The following is a 12,156-nucleotide window of genomic DNA, read 5'->3' as shown; positions in this document are numbered from 1 at the left end:
ATATATAATATTATAATAAAAATTTCACCTATATCTCTCTTTTCCCTTAATTCCCTCCCCACCATGATCTATCTCACCACTACTCACTTCTTATATAACTTCCCTCAAAATTTTCAAGAAATAAAAATTAAAACCTTTCCCTCCACTTTTTTTTTCCCCATAAGAGTTGTAATATTTAACAATCTCAATGCTTTTAAATTTTTATTGTCTCATTCTTGAAAGGTGTGGTTATCAATAAGTCTTCTCCTCTTCTTTATGAAATTCACGAATAAGGTAAGTTATAATACTTTCTTTCTTTCTATTTAATTGTTCAAACAAACTATATAGTTAAGTAATACTATTTTCTCTCTTTCTATTTAATTGTTTACCCAAACTATCTTTCTTTATGTTATATTATATATGATTCATTCCATTTTTGCAGGTTGTATATAATGTGTATAAGAAAACATGGTATGTCGTTTCTCTTTCAAGTTTCATCCTTTTTTTTACTAACTCATATTATGTTTTTTTTTACAGAGACATGAATAAGAAGAATTGATGACTATGAAATTGTGCAAATTAATAAAGAACCAAGAAGAGTAAATAATTCTGATGACAAATTTATATGATTGATAATCATTCATTCAAACGAAAAGAAAAGGTTTAATAAATTATTAAGAACTTAATCAACAAAAATCATTACAAATAATTATTATTGGATTATTATTTATGAATAACTTTATTTAATTATTTAATAATTTTTTTAATGAAAAAATATTAAATGACATTTTTTTACGTCATGATAAAAGAATCTACAACAACAACAATGACATAAGAAAAATATTATAGTAAGTATTAGACTTTTAATGGCACCCCCATTTAACAACATTTCAAAAAATGTTGTTGAAAATGTTTTATGATACAATTTAGATACAATTTAAATGTCATCAAAACTGTATTTTGTTGTAGTAGTTAATCAGGTCTTGTTGATCAGTATTTTGGTCAATGACACAGAATTAAATTAAACGACAATCAAGAATAAAAGAGAGCTAAAATCAAATAAACGACACAAAAGAATTTATAGTGGTTCGGCCCCAAGAGTCAGTAATGACCTATGACCACTTACACTTTTATTAAACAAGAAGATCTCAGACTCAAGATCAAAAGAAAAAGATTCAACTGAGTTTCTTAAGCCTGAGAGAGAATACAACTCGACAGAGATTTGGTATATAAAGTGTGCATGAAAAATAATGACTATGATAGATCTCTACTTATAGAGTCCCTTAATGGGACATGAGCCTTACAAACATGGAATTGGCCCCACACGCCTTATATGGGTTTGTTACAACTGAGTATATAATAAAAGAGTATAAAAAATACACATTCAAATAACAATTACATAAATATCCCATAAGATTAAGTCATTTTAGTTGAACAAGTTGTCCCTCAACCAGGTCTCACTACACCAAATACCTCTTTCCATAACACAAGAAGATAAGACTATTTAAAAAGTATTATAGTAAGGATGGTTAAAAAGCGGTAAAGTCCAAAACCAAATAAAAAAAAAGGCGGCACCTTTAGGAACTCCCGCTAAATTGAAATAGCAAGCATTTTGGTATGACTATAATATAGTCTCTCTCTACTTTTTTCACATGTAAAATAAAATAAAATAAAGAAGAAAGAAACCCTTTCTCCCACCCGATCCTTATACTTTCCTTTCTCCCTCTCTCTATCGCATTTTTTCTGCTAGGCCCAAACAACGACGGCAGGGGCTCGGGGAATGGTGGTCAATGGCAGCAAGGGGGTTGGGGTCGAGCTGTTCGGCGGCAGGGGGCTCGGGGCTGGGCTCGACAACAACGACTGGTGGCTCAGGGCTGGGCTCGACAGCAACGACTGGTGGCTCGAGGGCTAGGCTCGACGGTGGGTGGGGGGGTCTCGGGTCTGGGCTCGATGACGCAGGGGCTGGGCAGGACATGGAGGCTTGGGGGCTCATTGGGGCTGGACAGCGCGGAGGCTTGGTGGCTCGTTGGGGCTGGACGACTCAGAGGCTCGATAGGTATGCGTGCTACTTTTTCTCTAATCAAAGAAACTAAAAAGTTTGGATGGTATTGGTCTGTAGTGTTGTTCGTATAGACACATGAACAAAGTGTTTATTCTACACTCTTTCTCACACTTGTGTGTATATTTATACATATAAAGAAAAAACTGAGATTGACTGCCATATGTTTGATAAAAGTCTTCAATGAGACAAAGGAGTTTGGCTTAAGCTACCAGTTGAACTATCTGAGTTTGTTCCAATTGCTGTGAAGGTGAGTTATTTTGGCTTAATGTTGGCATTTGAGTCATTTGACCTTAGTCATTTAGGTTGTCTTTGCAATTAACCTTGGTGTTCTATTTTTCCATACTAAAGTCATCCATGTTAAAGCCCTCACTCTCTATTTTCTAATTTGTATTTATATATGGCCTCACTCTCTTTTTGCAATTAACACAAGATGCTTCCCGAAAAAGATGTAGCAGCACTCATGAATGTGAAGACTAGAAGGCTTGCTCGCAGTAGTCGAAATGTGAATGGGGTAAGACTGCTAAACAACTCACATATGTATCTTTTCAGTCATCCCTATCCATACTTTTTTCTACTATGCATTTGTTATTATTTTTAGGATCTCTAAAGCTCTGTTTGATAATTGGATTCTATTGAGAGAGTAGGCAAATCCTTTTTTGTTAAATCTTAAACTTTGTGGTAGGAAAATGTAATGTATATTGATAGTATTTAGAATGATTATATTGACTATGAAAGATACAAATTTCAAAATAAAGTTTTATATGGTTAGCTTTCTCTTTCTTTAACTTTTCATTTGTCTTTGATATTTTTATCTTCAAAATCTAAGTATCAAGTGGAGCCTAGTTTTTTTTAAGTTAAGCTATTTTCTTATTTTGATTTTTCTTGTATGCATACCGACATTTCATTTATTTCACACTTCCTGCCTCATACATTGGGCTCTTCTATGTGAACTTGAAATGCTCACAAATCAGCCAGATAATGTAAAAGTTAAACGAAGATCTCGAAGAAAAACTGCAGCCAAGAACAATGAAATGCAAAACGATAATGATATGAAAGCTCTAAGGCCCCAAATAAATTATGTATTCTATCCGGAGTGCCAGGGGACTGGAGCAATTGTTGACAGGCATGATGAGAAACCAACGGTTCCTCTTTCAAAGGTTTGTACACCTTCCATCTTCCTTATGCTTACATCTTTTCTCAAATACAACATGCTGCTTTGATGATAGAAGGACTAAAATCTGCTTAACTCGATAATAATAATCAAAAACCAAAAATCTAGGTGGGAAAGAACTTTTTCTATTTGACTCAGAGGATGATCTCTACTTTCAGAAGATAAAAGTGAGTGATGCACGCAGAGCATGGATGAAGAGTCCTGAAGTATTGGAAAATTTCTCAATAGGGTTTCATTTCACATCCCAACCTGAAGAAAAGCGTCAGGTCTTTCTCAAAATTCTGGTCAATATTTGCTTTTAAATGAAAGGCAGTACTAGTAGTCATGTTATTTATTCTTCTTTTTCTTCTCTTTATTATAGGAAAAGGTGAAACAACTAAAGTTGTTGCGTTTCTATGGAGCTCATTACTAGAATTAGAACGTTGAACATCGGCCTGCGAAGGTGGGTAATGAAGGAGCAACTGTAAGCTATTGTGGATAAGTACAATGAGATAGTATGTATACCTGTTGACTGTTGTGGTGATCTAGTCTAACACAGGTCTACATACTGACATCATCTGCATTGTAAATTAAATCTTACTATTCTCCAATGCATATATGTATTTTATAATTGTGCAGTCTCTCTATTTTACTATTCATTTTGTTCTTTGTTATGTGTATTGTGCTCAGCAAGTAGTTTGGTAGATAAATAACATAGATACAGACCTGGTGTACATGTATCTATCAAGAATTGTGCTTATTATTTGGGGGAACAGATTATGAAAGGGTAGCATTATTATTTGCTGCTAACTTTTCCTTCTTTTGCAGCCCTAGATTTTCGAGTTGATGACATAAAATAAATGAAAATTTATGTTTTTGTTCTGTAAATTTGTGAATGTGTTCTTTCATCTCGTTTTCATTCATAGCATCAGTAAATTTGTGTTTATGCCTATATAAAGAACTAGTAATATATTTTGTTAGGGAAAGTGCAAATACAACACTTGTAATTTTAGGTGACACATAGTTGGGTTTTTGGTTAACTTGCTTGATTTGAAAAGATAAGTTGATAGAAATTTAGTGTAGCTGTGCACGACTGTTGTTCTCAAGTGAATTTGAGATTGGAGTGTTCACATGAACTAAAAAATCAAAGCTGAAAAGGGAACCAATGTCTATTGTTTAGGAGGACTACTGCAATTTCTGCCTCTTTTCCAAAAGTTATGGACTGTAATAAATAACTCCATTTATTCCAGATAAAATCATAGACAATAAAGTTGATGAGGATGATGTTTTGGAATTAATCTTGACTATAATTGAACATAATTACAGGTTATGAACTAGTCGAAATAGAACCTTATTTTATTGGAATGAGAGTGGTACTGATCATATAGTTGTTTTTAGGAGTCCACTTAGCAATTGGCTGGGTTTTGATGGTGAACTTCAGCGAATTACTTTTGGATTTGTTTTGCGGGTGTGAGAGAAGATTCTCTGTTTCTATCATATTCATATGTTAAAGATTCTCTGTTTTCTATTTCTGGTTTGTTAGTTTTGTTAGCTTCAGTTGTATTCAATTATACTGTTACAACTTCCATCTATTTTGAGTTTTTTAGTTTTTTCAACTTTTTTTTTAATCGAAAAAAGGAGTATATTAAAAACACAGAAAGAAATTACAACTGCCAGACCAAAAATTTTATAACATGCATTTCTGTTGCACCAGATGCCATAAACCGCAGCGGCCAATTTTTGGGCTTCCCTTCTAACCACAGCTTCCCTTTAAAGCTTCTTCTTTTGTAGTTACTTTATTTTTGTAGGCTAAAGAGTTCATTGGATTGGATTTATTTATGTGTATTCTGTGTGCAAACTGCTGATATATGTTATGGGGATCAATTTTGTGTTGTGTACTATTTTGAGAGTTAGTTATATTTATTGGATTGAATCTATTGTTGTGTGTTGTTAGCATATGGGATATAGGATAGTAGTGGCTGTGGAATTATTTTGTAACTTTGAGAGTTCTTTAGAATTCACTGGGAGGCTTAAGGGATCCTTGAAAAGTTAATCTTTGCTCAGTTTGATGTGAAACTTTTAGATAATCTAATAAATCTTTTGTTAGAGCTTTTCAGTTTGTAGTATGGTAGCACCTGTAGTAATTTGAGATTCTTTTACATCTCTAAAGATGGTTTTTCTTCTTCTTTTCTTTTCATTTAAAGCTTCAGCTCAAGTGCACATTTTTCTTCTATATGAGGTATTATAATATGAACTCAGTCCAATTTTTTGCATATTATTTTCAATATATATAGTTTGTTATGGTTGATATTCTTATTCATTGCTCACTTTGTTTTGACAGGATTTATGTACACTGAAAATCTGAGACTGGAATTGTTTAGAATTCTATATTTATGAAAGAAGCTCTTGATTCCCAATTATGATTTTAGATGATGATGTGCCACAGCTGCAAAGAAAGCCTCTGTTTTGGAAGACTGACTGGAGTTTCATTAAATGCCCAGTTTCTACAAGTTTTATGCTCTACTAAATTCTTCAGGTGTGTTTAATTACTATTTACAGTTTGGGTTCACACTGGTAAATCACTTCTTATGTGTTTTTCTATATGTATTTTTCTCTCTAATGATCAGGAAACTATAAATTATCTAATATGAGGGTCTTGTAACATTTTCTTGGAATACTTTATAAGATATCCAAATTATGCAAGATCCGTTAATTGTTGTGGATTATAAAATGTGTTATATGTGCATATATAACCTATACTTTATAGCTTTTATGGCTTTCATCATTACACAGAAAAAAAAAGCATATAATATAATACATATCATTGTACTGTCTTCTTTTGGAGAAATACAATACATTTTTTCACTGTATTATGATTTTGAAAGTTTGAATTCCATGTCCACATGTTGCATTATGATTTTTATCTTCACTGTCTTTCTTATTTTGTTACCAATTTCCTTTTCTTCTGTGTATGTTTTTTTGCTTCAAAAATAATAAAAAAAATTGTTCACTTTGTTTTGACAGGCCTTTTGTGTACTGAGAATCTAAGAGTGGAGTCATATGTGCATAGATTGTTCCAAAGAAATTATTCAGCAAATGGTGTGGTGTGCATAAGATACTTGAATCAGTTTTTATCATACACTGATTTATACCATCAACGATCGCGAATCTGACTTCCCTATTAGAGTAATGGCAGGTAATGTTTTTAAAGTTCAATTATTTTTCTATATTTATTTTGTGCATCTTCAGGAAATAGTTAAAATGGCTCATGCTCATGATGCTCTTGTCTTGGTGGATAACAGTATAATGTCTCCTGTAGTGTCACAACCTCTGGAACTAGGAGTTGGTAGCAATATGAAACATGAACTTTACATTCTACAGATTACTCTTTTTTATTTCCTCTATAAAACTGTTGGATTTTGATTCATTCATCTTTCATTCAGACATTGTTATGCACTCAGCTACCAAGTTCATTGCTCGGCACAGTAATGTGATGGTAGGTGTACTGGCTGTAAGAGGGGAAAGGTTATGCATGGACTTTCTTTACTGTGAACTGTAATGTTATAATTTATAACTTCAGGCACTTATTATAATTTTTTTTTCAGATTAGCAAAAGAGTTGTACTTTCTACAAAATGCAGAAGGGTCTGGGTTGGCTCCATTTGATTGTTGGCTCTGCTTTACGAATTGAGAAGCAGCAGGTGAAACTTCATGCTTTTATCACTTTATAATTTTCTTATAATCCTTTTTTACAACTGTAAAGCTCTGACTTGTTAAGGTCATAATTATTTAATATTTATTTCTTGTAGTTATGAATTATAGCCTGGTCATTTATCATATACATTGTCTTGACTTCACATAACTAATTCAAAACAATATTGTAACTCTGTTATATGTACTTGAACTTATGCTGTGCATCTTGGGTAAGTTTGAATTATGTTAGTAATTAATGCTTTACCTTCTCACTTAATATTTCAAGGCCGAACTTTTAAGTTTGCAAAATCACTTGAGATGAATAAAGTTTTGGCTTTGAGTTTGACATATATGCTAATTGCTTCAAAATTTTGCTCACCTTCAGCACTTACAATGCAGTTTTCATCTGTTAACAGGGAGTGTGAAGTCTCTCATAAGCCTACCCTGCTTCATGTCTCATGCTAGCATACCAACTGAAAAAGGTTGAATAAAACAGAAAAACATTTATACTCTACTGTCACAAAAATGTACAAGACTATTTCTGGATGAGTTCTTTTTTCTAACTTTATTTTTAGTTTTATTGCAGAAATTGGGCTAAACCTTATATTAAAGATGCTAAAGAAGTTTCCAGGTGCATTTTTATTTTATTGTTTTTCTTTATGATTTTGTTGTATAAGAAGTCAAAGTGTGATTCTGTTTTTATTCTTTAATTTTTTTGGGGATATATTGACAGAATTTAGAGTTCTGAAATCAATTCTTCCTCACATACTTTTTGATCATTGAGAATGATATATTTGTTATCTTGATAAATTTCACAAGCCTTGTTTTAAGTTGCATGTTTTGTTGCTTCAGTCGTTGTTTTGCATGGTAGTACATCGTGCTATACCCTGCTATTTCGTCAAGTTTTGGAGTTATTACAAATTTAATTTAAACTTTATATGCTTACAGGTGGAAACTAGCTTAAGTCTTATGTTCTTAATAATAAAAGGACTTTTTTTTTTTTACAATGTGCAAGTATATTGATATGATTTCTGTGGAGCAATTCTTGACAACATTTGTAGTTGAGGCCTTTAGAATGAAAGAATGTATTTCACTAATTTTTGTATACATTTCTTGTTTTGTATTTAGTGATAAAGGAATCTGATTTGGGCATAAATTATGTTGTAATATGATTTCTTAAGCCTAGACTAGTAGACTAAATATTGTAATTACATTTGAGTAATTAATAAAAATCTATTTATGTTACCTTATTTGGCTTCAACTTTCATATTTGTTTTCCTAGTTTTGTGTATGTAAAAAAAGATTATGTTTCTCTAAGCTAATATAACACATGTGTTATACTAAAGTGTAGTATAACACAAATAATGTGTTATACTAAAGTGTAGTATAACACAAAAAATGTGTTATACTAAAGTGTAGTATAACACAAATTTATAAGTATTGAAATGTGTTATATAATCGACTATAAATAACATAATTAATCACTTATCTATTTATAAAAATAACACAGAAATTGTGTTATCGTTGACAGTATAATAACACATCTGTATAACAATGATAAAGTGTTATGTAAAGTACCCTGACCTACGATAACATCGTCGGTCTTAACACATCAAAGAGTGTTATGGTATGTTTTGATAACACATTTTCGGTGTTATTAAAAGCATTTTTTCTTGTAGTGTCTTCCTTCGAGCAGCCTATATGATCAGAATGCCATCGACCAGGTTCTTGTTGTCAACCAGGTCCTTTTGAGCAATGATCTTCGAACATTTGTCTTTAATCTCCTTTTTTGATAAGGGTAGCTTATTCTCCTATGGTCAAGTACAATCGACTAACTCAAACAAATCGACCAACATATAAATTTAATACCTATTGCTACCACGTGTCATTTTAATATTCCACATTATCATGTCCAACTTTGGGTTAAACAAGTCTGACAGACGAAAAAAAAAATCTGAAAAAAAAAAATCAATCATGATGATAACTAGTTACTTAATTAAGTCTGAAAAAAAAATCCTTAACTGATTGTGATCATAACTGGTTACTTCGCCAAGTCTAGGAAAAGAAAAACAGATCTAATAAAAAAAATCAATCGTGTTGAGAAATGGTTACTAAGCTAGGTTTGAAAAAAAAATCAGATTTGTACGAAAAAAAATTAGATTTCAACAAAAAAAAATCTAAACCGATCGTGATGGTAACTAGTTACAGCCAGGTTTGGAAAAAAAAATCATATCTAAAATGCAAAATCAGAAGTGAGAAGAAGAAGAAGAACACGAAGAAGAACAAAACCAAATTTGAAGAATAATAATAAGATGAAAAATAATAACTAGAGATGTCGTTGGCCGTCGTGGGAAGGGGGAGGCGAGGTGGCATCGCCGTCGGGGGGCTGAGAAGAGGGAACAATATGGGGGAGGAGAAAAGGAGAAAGAGAGAAAGGATTGTGTGAGATTATAAGGATATTAGCGGTAAAACCCTCCAATTTTTACAAAAGTTACAACAAACCCCCCAATAAAATATTTTGACAGCAAAACCCAATTTCGTCAATGATTTGCTGCAAGTAACCTCATTTAGTAGTTAAATGTCATGTAAGTACGTTAAGTGTCAACTAAAATACATGTGGCAACACTTCATAAGGCCACATGTAAAAAATTAATAATTAATTATTTAATAAAATTAAAATAAATTTAATTAACATAAAAATAAAAATATATATTTTTTCAATCTTAAGTTTTGTTTATTTTAATTAAGTATTATTATTTTAATATTTTAATTATTTTTTCTATTACTTTAATATTTTTAAAATGGGAAATTAGCGACAAAAGTACCCAATGTTTAACTAAATTTGGGATTTAGTACCCAAGGTCAAGTTTTGTTTGTTCCTGTCAGAACTCGCTCTAACAGAACTGAATGGGTGTACATGTGGCGAAATGTGATTGATCTACATCATCATTTTTATAAAAAAATTATTTAAATTGATTTTAAAATTAAAAAAATTAATTAAAATAAACTTTAATTAAAAATATAAATTAATATAAAATTTAGTCTAAAAAAACCAAAATTATTTTTATTTTATTTTTAAAATCCTAAAAACTAATCTTCTTAAACCTGTATCTCCCCTTCTAATAAATTTTTTGTTCATGTTCTTTGCTATCCATACTATTTCTTAATCTTCTAAAGCAAAATCAGTTCTTCTTCCATTTTTCTCTCATTAAGATCTAAGAAAATCAATTTATTCTACCATTCTTTGCCCATTCAAGTGCATCTAAGAGTTCTTCGGAAGGGACGTGTGCGAGAAAGACGTGGACCTAGGTTGTTGAGAGTATGCCGAAAGGAGGCGGGTGAATGAGGTCTTGGGTTTTGCCTATAGGTGCCTGACGAAGATCGAGATTGATGTTGGGGTCGGAGATCTGGCTGTAGTTTTGCTCGCCTTCACTATAGGTAGTTGTCAGACTAGATGTTGTCGTTGTGGTTTCAGATTTGGTGGTGGTTTGGCAAGGCTGAAGGGAATTGACGAAGGGTTGATGTCTAAGTGTGAAGGGTCTTTAAGGGTAGGGTTTGTTTGACATAGGAGAAGATGGTCTTCGATGGTGGGGTTGTTTGTCGGAGGAGAAGAGCTTCAACAATGGGGTGGTTTATTCATAGATGTTTTGGGTTACGACAATATGGTGGTTTGACGAGAAATATATGGCGTTGGAGAAAATGTCAAAAAATTTATTAAAAGAAGATGAATATATTTTGGTTGAATACTAAATATGTAGAAATGTTATGGGTTGCCATATATAGAGAGATGTTCAAATTGATATTGCGTATGAGAATAAAATTGTGATCTAAAAGTTGTCTAAGTTTAAATCACTAAATTTATGAAACATGATAAATCTAGGCATAACACTATTGATGTTCTTGAAAATCTGGGCATTTATTTAGTTTTTAGATTTTTAAAAATAAAATAAAACTAATTTCAATTTTTTGAAAACTAATGTTTATATTAAGTAATTTAAAAAAAAATGACGGGTGGACCAATCACATTACACCACGTGTACACCCATTCAGCTCTGTTAGAGTGGGTATCGACGGAAACAACCGGAATATAACATTGGGTACTGTTCCTGCGAAAAAAAAAGGTTGGGGTACTAAATTACAAGTTTTGTTAAACATTGGGTAGTTTTGGAGCTAATTCCCCTTTTAAAATAATAATACATAATTAAAATTTAAAAAAAACTTAAGAATGAAAAAAGTTTTTAATTTAAAAAAAAAAATTGTTTAAATAATTAATTATTTTTTACATGTGGCCCTATAAAATGTTATCACATGTATTTTTGTTGGCATTTAGTGTGCTTATGTGACATTTAACAACTAAAGGGGTTACTTGCAACAAACCATTGACGAAATGGGGTTTTGTCGTCAAAATCTTTTATTGGGCGGTTTGTCGTAACTTTTGTAAAAGAATTGGGAGTTTTTCCGCCAATATCTCTTTATTATATTTTATGGAATTACCATATTTTAAACTATTTTCCCTCCAAAACTTATAATATTTTATAGCATTTCTTTTCAGTGCATAAATATAGAAACTAACTTAATTTTTACCTTATTTATGTAAACCACTAATTTTTCATTGCAACATGAGAATGTCTCATCTAGTGGCTAACGAGTGAGATTTCTTTTAAAGGAAATAACCATAAAATATAAGATTTTTACAAAACTGTGGGAGCATAATATTTTCCAAAATATATAGCTTTGTTTGACATAGAAGTTGATGTTTATAGGATTTTTTTTCTTATAAATTTGTAAAATGACTCTAATTGTGTCATATTTATCATGTTAGTGATGTTTTTTTATTTTTTTATTTTGAGTGTAATTTTGTAACTTTAATAATTATTATATTTAAGCATAAATATATATTTTTGCATATGATTTATTATTTCATAATTATTTTATTATTTAGTATCATTTATTGTTTTTTTTACTATATGTTAAAAACAAAAGATCAAATCTATTTTTTTTCTTAGGCTTTTGTTTTTGTAAGATCATGGTTTGTTTTTCAATATGGCTAAGCAGTGGCAGATCCAGAAATTTTGTTCACTAGGGGGACAGTTAAATAAATTAGAAGGGGCATAAATATTAAAATATACATAAAAAATAAATTATTGCATAATTTAGAAGGGTATAAATGTCAAAAAATATATAAAAAGGATTAAATTGAAAATTTTGAAGGATATAAAATGTCAAAATATATATAAAAAGAGTTAAATTGCAAATAATATATTAAAAAAAAT

General features: G+C 31.2%; 1 long non-coding RNA gene across 2 annotated transcripts; it reads left to right on the top strand.

Annotated features, from left to right (window-relative positions):
* The first annotated feature begins 5,387 nt into the window (after nucleotides 1–5,387).
* Nucleotides 5,388–8,128, top strand: LOC133834008 (uncharacterized). 2 transcript variants are annotated; one of them, XR_009893268.1, is made up of 5 exons: nucleotides 5,388–5,430; nucleotides 5,533–5,727; nucleotides 6,216–6,387; nucleotides 6,635–6,891; nucleotides 7,283–8,128. It is a non-coding gene; the product is annotated as an uncharacterized LOC133834008 (long non-coding RNA). The 2 variants fall into 2 exon arrangements; XR_009893267.1 differs by lacking the exon at nucleotides 5,388–5,430 and having other exon boundaries at nucleotides 5,472–5,727; nucleotides 7,300–8,128.
* Nucleotides 8,129–12,156: the final 4,028 nt, after the last annotated feature.

Source organism: Humulus lupulus, chromosome 5 (assembly GCF_963169125.1).
Source record: "Humulus lupulus chromosome 5, drHumLupu1.1, whole genome shotgun sequence".
NCBI lineage: Eukaryota > Viridiplantae > Streptophyta > Magnoliopsida > Rosales > Cannabaceae > Humulus > Humulus lupulus.
The sequence above is the reverse complement of the archived record's forward strand: the minus strand, read 5'-3'. Positions and strand labels throughout refer to the sequence as shown.